Source organism: Cornus florida, unplaced genomic scaffold, assembly GCF_030987335.1.
Source record: "Cornus florida cultivar Cherokee Brave unplaced genomic scaffold, ASM3098733v1 CherokeeBrave_3.0.0_Hap2_Chr11, whole genome shotgun sequence".
Taxonomy (NCBI): domain Eukaryota; kingdom Viridiplantae; phylum Streptophyta; class Magnoliopsida; order Cornales; family Cornaceae; genus Cornus; species Cornus florida.
Genome location: NW_026775581.1, coordinates 65,228,544 through 65,236,394, shown reverse-complemented (window position 1 = coordinate 65,236,394; position 7,851 = coordinate 65,228,544). Strand labels below are relative to the sequence as shown.

The 7,851-nt window shown below is 37.0% G+C and overlaps 1 pseudogene; it reads right to left on the bottom strand.

The window, feature by feature from the left end:
• Window positions 1-834: 834 nt before the first annotated feature.
• LOC132287310 (small nucleolar RNA R71) lies at window positions 835-933 on the bottom strand (annotated as a pseudogene).
• Between the last annotated feature and the right edge of the window lie 6,918 nt (window positions 934-7,851).

Below are 7,851 nucleotides of genomic sequence, written 5' to 3'. Positions count from 1 at the left end.
TATTATTAAAGCATGGGAGTATGAGAATATTGAATGTGAAGGAAGTTTGTTGATTATTAATTTGTTGTGAAGGTGAAGTGTTTATTGTTATTGCTTGTTGTGTTGCATTGTGCATGCATGGTCGTAGATCATTGAGACCCACTCTTGTCCCTTTAAATTTTCATCTTGAATCCATTGTTCGAAATCCTAGGGGAAGAGGTAGTTCTAGTCAATCCATTTCATTAATGGAAGGACATAATGAGGACCATGTGGAGGACCTTAGTCACATAGACCAACAAGGCATCCTCCACCCCAATGTGTATTATGATAACATGTAAGTTCCATTAGGCATGCCAAGGCCATATGTTCATCCACCACAACAACAAGGCCAAGTTCCATTGGGAATGCCAAGGCCAATCTATGCACCACCACCTCCCATCATCAAGGCAACCAAGGTGCCCATGTTGTACCTCCAATTGCTAATCTTCCCCTTGCTTTAAGATATCACTATATGACTAATGAATATAATGCATCCACATGCATTCAATTACCACCATTTAGAACACACCACTATGAAATTAAGCCACAAACCATTCAAATGCTTCCTAATTATCATGGATTTCTAAGTGAAGAACCTTACAAGTATTTGGATGAGTTTCTTGAAGTATGTTCCATCGTAAAATACACGGACATGCCGGAAGAGGTCTTAAGGCTTAAACTTTTTCCATTCACCCTTAAAGACAAGGCAAAATATTGGTTTAACAATCTTAGGCCTTTTTCAATAACTTCTTAGGCGGAAATGCAACAAGAGTTCTTGAAGAAGTACTATCCGGTTTCTAAGACCAATGCCATGAGAACCTCAATTTGAGAATTTTCACATGGGGATGGAGAAACATTTCATGAGGCATGGGAACGTTTTAATGAATTACTTTGGAAGTGTCCACATCATGACATGCCCAAATGGCAATTAATTCAATATTTCTTTAAGAGCATATCGGACAATTACAAAGGCATGGTTGATGCTTCCATGGGTGGCTTTTACATTGATAGGCATGAGGATGACGTGTGGCATCTTTACGAGAGTATGAGTGAAAATTCTTTGCATTGTACTTTATCTTCAAAGAATGATAGAAATTCTAGTGGTAGGAAGAGTGTTGGCTTACATCAAGTCGACCATTCCAATGAAATTGCTGTCGAAATGAAATCATTATCTCAAAGGTTTGATTAATTTTTTATCAACCAAAACTCGGCGAATCAAGTATCTTCCTTCCCTAACCATTCTCATCATGCATCTAATGAGACATGTATGACTTGTTCAAGTGTTTTACATTCTACTTCCAATTGTCCCCATGGACATGTGCAAAGTGAGCATCATGAACAAGAAAATGCTATTTTTACTAATCAAGGGAACAATCCTTATGAAAATCATTATAATCCTAGTTGGAGGAATCACCCGAATTTCTCTTGGAAAAACCAAGGGGAGGGCTCAAACCCTTCCCAAGGCGGTTTTCAAGGAAAGTACATTCCACCTCCACTATAAGGCCAAGGTTCCCAAGGTTTTAGATCATCATATCAATCACAAGGAAACTAATTTTCAAATTCTCATTTTCCCAATTAACCATCATATTCCCAAGGAAATGTTAGAAGTCCCGCTTTTGAAGAGAAAGTTTTGACCACCTTGGGCACTTTAGAGGTAAACACACAATTGTTTCATTCTCATTCTCAATCTATTGCTAAGCTAGAAACTCAAGTAGGGCAAATAGCTAGTACTTTGAATGCAAGAAAGAAGGGAAAAATGCCTTTGAATGCCCCACAAATGCAACAATATGTTATGGAGACTCATTCCTCATCGGAAGGTCACACAATAGAGCATATTAATGCAGTGACTACATTGAGAAGTGGAAGGATTGTGGACAACCAAGTGGGTGTGTCCAATGAAGAAAGTGAACCGGTGCAACCACAAGTTGACACCCGTCCCGTTTCATATCATATTCCTCCTTCATTGCATGTGCATGTCCATATAAATGAGAATGTGTTGAAAAGTGATTTGACAAGTGATTTTGAAAAGAAAGATGTGCAAAATGATTTGAAAACTTCTTGTGTTAAAGAGACTTCAAAGAAAAATTCTGAAAAGGTTTTTGAACCAAAAGCTCTATTTCCGGATGCCTTAAAAGGATCCATTTCAAATGACAAACAAAAGGCCAAAGTCAATGAAATCATGGGCGTGTTTAGGCAAGTGAAAGTCAATCTTCCACTTTTGGATAAAATCAAGCAAATTTCGGCTTATGCCAAATTCTTGAAAGACTTGTGCACCCAAAAGAGGAAGAACAAAAACCAAGCACCTAGCAAAGTGGTCTTAACCGAGCAAGTGAGTTCAATTTTGCAGCATAACACTCTCCCCAAGTTTAACGACCCCAGTTCATCTACTACTTCATGCATCATTGGTAATCATATCATTAATTGGGCTCTTCTTGACCTAGGAGCAAGTGTTAATCTTCTTCCATACTCGGTTTATGTCAAATTAGGCTTAAGAGACTTAAAACCGACATCGGTAGTTTTGCAACTTGCTGTCCGATCAATCAAAAAGCCTAGGGGTATCATCGAGGACGTATTGATTAAAATTGATAAATTCTTTTTTCCCGTTGATTTCATTGTCATTGACACGGAACCGGTTCCAAATCTTAAGAGCTAAATTCCCGTTATTCTTAGCCATCCTTTCTTGGCAACCGCAAATGCCAACATCAATTGTAGGACGGGGATAATGAAGATCTCATTTGGCCACATGAAGGTAAAGTTGAATATTTTTAATCCAACCCCCAATTCATTTGACAAGCATGAAGAGATTAATGTTGTAGAAAAATGTCATGACCTTAAAAGTGAATGAATTGAGTTTTTGTGTGAGACCAAGGTTTCCAAAAGTCCATCTTCAACCTTGAAACCAAAGAAAATTGTTTCAAAATCTTGTTTTGAAAGGGCGTGGAATCCCAAAGATTGCATTAACATGGACCGAAAACATCTTTTGAGCTTAATCCAACAAGTTCCTTAAAGAATCATTTGTTGGGTGGAGTTCAAAACACTTATCACCCCATTGAGGAGGTGATGCACTACAAGATGTTTGATACGGGCTAAAAGAGCCCAACGTCTTGCTAGAGACGTTAAAGACTAGCAAGACATTTCGTAGGGTGTGAGAACCCTATTCCTCCCTCATTTCTATCTTTAATTTCATTTCTTGTGAAGTCTAGATACTTGTTTTTGGTTCATATGCATTACTAGGAACTGTGATTAGGACTGTATGCACTTTTATATTAAAATTGAGCATTTTGCATAAGTTCGATCGATCTCAAATGAGAGTTCGATTGATCAAACTTCGACCTACATCCAACACTTAGAAAATTTTCGACCTGCATCCACCTGCATCCAAATCAACTCTCTGTCCTATCGTTCGAACTTATTCTCAAATCGATCATAAGCCCTTAGATCGATCCAAAATTCAAGTTCGATCGATCTTGAGTTCTAACACTTAGAAAATTTTCTGAACCCAAAAACCTACATATTTTTAGCTCTCTGTCAGATCGATTGAACATTTTATTCAAATCGATCTCTGTTCTTCATCTCACTATCTTTGACTTTGTTTTGACTTTTTAATTTTAAAATTCCAAAAATATTTTTATTTTATTTTCCAAAAATCCCAAAAAGATTTTATTTTATTTTAATTCTTCAAAAATCCAAAAAAAAACTTTTATTTTCAATTTTTAATTTTTAAATTTAAAAATAAAATAAAAAATTCAAATAGAGATCATTTCAGTTCGATCAATCTGAGGTTTCAGTTCAATCGATCGAACTGGTTCGGAGAAGTTTTTAAAAATGAAACCGAGGGTTTCAAGATCGATTTAACCCTCTTCCAAACCCTATCCCTCGTCGCCGCTACACCCAATCTTCCCCATCTCTGGCGAAACCTCCGAAGCAAACTCAGGATCATTATTCTCTAGATCTAGCACCTGAGGCTCCAAATCACATACCCAGCTTTGGAGAGCGTCTTCAAACTCTGGAGGACTCAGTGATATCTATCCACGCAGGGACTGTCGCCCTCAGAGCTGACATTGCTTCCCTCAGCACAGATGTTATGGCCGCATTTCGTGATCTATCCCGAAACATCCGCGGAGCACGCCCTGCCCGTCCTTCCTCATCCACCTGAGATTCCCAGTCCCTCTTCCTTATTATACTTGATATTTGTGATACTTGCTACATTTTTGTCACTGTATACTATTTTTGCAACCGGTCTGTCGACTTTGATTTTATGATGTACTATACACTTTATCCTGCTTTATATATAAGCTTTCTTTATAGATGTCATATTCTTATATTCTTATATCTGTCTGTTTGACTCCATCAGGTGCATCTCAGTGACTTCAGTGAGAGAGAGTGCTACATAATTTTCAGGACCACCCTTATACCTCTCTCTACTTTTCAGTTGCGATCCCATTTACACTTGCATGACCACTGTGCACTGTATTATCCCTTTTGTTATCTGATGAGTTTATTAGAGTGCCAAATTTCAGGACCATAGTTAATCCTAAGTTTGGGGGGGCTATACCACCCACTTTGGATACTTCAGTCCCAGTTATTCTTTGCCTTCATTGCACTGGTATACTCTTTCCTTTTGTTCTCTTTGCATGTTGAGGACACTATGCCATTTAAGTTTGGGGGTAATGGTGCTTTGCAGTGTTTGTTTTTAAATTCAAATTTTGAGCATGTCTTGTGTATTTGAGAGATTTTATATGATTGGTCCATGCTAGCTATGATTTTGAACTTTTGAGGAGTATATTGCTTAGAATTTACAAACTACTTGACTTGAGAGTTCAATACTCCTTGTATGCCTTGTGGATGCCATTTAGAAGTAAATTTTTCTAAAAATTGATATCATGCTTGCATTTGTGGTCCATATCATCTTGATTTTGTGATTGTTTTGAGATTCACTCTAATATTCTACACTAGCACAGGCGCACACTAGCATTCATTTGTGGGGTACATGCTTTGTTGATTATTAAATTGGTTATATCCCAATTGAGCTAGTAGTGCATTGAAAGCTTTCATTCTTGATAAAGGTGGATAATAACCCCTTTTCACTAAGTAACCGGGATTCTAACCTCATCAAGCACTGAACTTCTCGCACCGAAAGGTGGAGGGCCCAAACTCTAGGTTAATAATTGAACTTAAAAAAAAAAGTTGCAAAAGTAATAAAAAAGTAAGGACTTCTCCCAAAAGGTGAGAAGTGGGAAATGATTAGATGGAGGTTATTTTGATTTATAGCCTAATTGATTTGAGCTTGTAAGTCCGTAGGGGTGTTTGAACACCTAGTGCCCTAAAGCCGTCTGGTTTAGGAGTCATTGATCTAACGCTCGACCTCATGAATCGCTAGAAAGCTTAATAGATCAACACATTGCACCATATTTCCATCTTTGATCTTATAAAAATAAATAAATAAATAAAATCGAGTGAAAAGAATAAGCACACCTAGAACAGTAAAGCTTTAATAAAAGATCCACTTTTTGTCTTGATGATCGGTACTAGATTTATGTGCTAGTTTAAGGGTAAGGATGTGATTAATTCTTTAGTTGGCTAAGATAGTAACATATTTGATGTCGGTCCACTCAAAAAGGATTCTAGAGTTTTTTTGATTTGCATGATCATTTTCTTGATGTGTGGAGGACCATACTTGTTTGTTTGATGTTAAAATTTTGGGAGATTGTTTGGAAATGTTTGAAAAATTGCATACTTGAGGTAGTTTTCTCCTAATGCTTGTTTGTAATATTGGTGCCTCTTTTGAAAGAATAAGCTTAATGTTTGTGGGTATCATTTCTGAAAACCCTCACGAGACTTTACTCGTCCACTAGGGATAACCTAGGGGTTTTAAAAGGCTTGTTGCATGTGCTAAGTGCAATCGTGTTCCCTGTGAAGGTGGCGTTATCCATTTATTGTTTTCTAGTTCATAGTTGTATAGTTGTTTATTTCATTCATTTACTTTCTAGTTCATTGCTAGGGACTAGCAATATTTGAGTTTGGGGGTGTGATGAGCACTGAAAAGTACGTATTTAAACCCCTTAAGCTTAGGTATTCTAGGACCTTTATCTATCTTATTTTACCGTTTTGTATTGATTTCGTGTTATTTCTATTTTCAGGTACTTATCCCCAAAACAAGCTAACTCAGCCAAATAAGAGCATAATTGAAGCAATTCTGGGATGAATCAAAGAAAGGAGCAAAATAGAGCAAAAGGAAGCAAAAGGTGGAATTTCAACAACTTCGATCGATCTCAAGAAAAGTTCGATCGATCCAACTTTCATCGTTCTCAGCACTTCAAGGTGGATCTGAGCCATGTTTGTCCCTGTTCAAAGATCTCAAAAGTTCGATCGATCCAACTTCCTTCTTTGATCAATCGAACATTCTTGTCCTTATCCAAATGATTGATCTTATCCAGTTGTACCACCCTACCAACCACTTTTGTCCTTTTCCCAAAAATATCTTCAAAATATCTCAGATCTGTTTTTATCCAAAAAGGCACCGCCATTGAGGATCCATCCAACTTCAGTTCGATAGATCTCAACCATGTTCGATCGATCCAAGTCCAAGGTTCGATCGATCGAACTTCCTCCAGTGCGAAAAAGTTAAATTTCTAGCTCACAAAAAGTTGTCATTCATCTAATCATTGGGGAATATTTGTTGTACGACCCCAGCTCATTTTGGGTGTCATTTGACCTACCTATATAAGGATAAGGATTACTTATTCTATCATAACACATCATATCATATCATACCTTAGAGAACTCTCAGTAAGGAAGAAAAGAAGAGGAGGAGGCTAGAGACACCATTGGAGACTCTTCATTAACCAAGGAGCAGATTTCTTCCATGGAGCTTACCCTTGAGGGTTGGAGGACATCATCCATGAGTGGCTAAACATCCTCTAGGGGCTAGAGTTAGCCTTAACATGCTTTCTACTTCTTGATTTATGTATTTTTTAGGGGATTTGTATTGTGATTCATGTCTTGACACTTATATATATATATAGATCTTGTTTCTTCAATGATTTATGTGGTTTAATGCTTCCAATTGATCATTTCATTCTATCCATATGTCTATGTATGCTAGAATAAATGTTCATGTGTTTGTCTCTATTTCTTGTGTTATTAATGCATGTCTATGTGTGTTGATGCTATAAATCTAGAGATTGTCAAGACATAGTGCTTAATGTCATGTTCTTGTGGTTTATTTGATGGTTCATACTCATTGTTTGATGGATTGTATCTCTCCTTTAGTTTAATTAATTTAATTTCATGTCATTAGCTTAGTTGTAGTGTAGTTGTTAAATGGGAGGACAATCCATGGTTGTTGTTGATGTTCCATATTTATGAAAAACAAGTAACATGTATCTCTAACCTTGTCATGTGTTTGGATTGTGAGCTTAAAGAAAGGATTAATGGCTTAATTTGATATGTTGTGCTATCCACCATGTTATTTAGACAATATATGCTTAATTTGTCATTCATGCTTGTTAGAACAACCACACACACACACTTTGTTGCAATACATATTTTTTCCCTCATTAATCATTCATTAAAGGTGTAGAAAAGCTATGCTTAGTGGTGATCTCTAAACCCCGAGATCCCTCTCTCTCTCTCTTTTATTCTCTCTATTGCATTATTGCTTACCTTAGTTAAATTTGCATCTAATTTAATTCAACCAACCAACTACTATTTTGATCACTCGACCTACTAACCCTAATTTTGATTCCTCAACCTAGTACGACACTAAATCCCTTGGGATGATCCCTACTCACCCTAGCTATATTTTTAGTGAAAGGTAGTAGTGGCAATTTC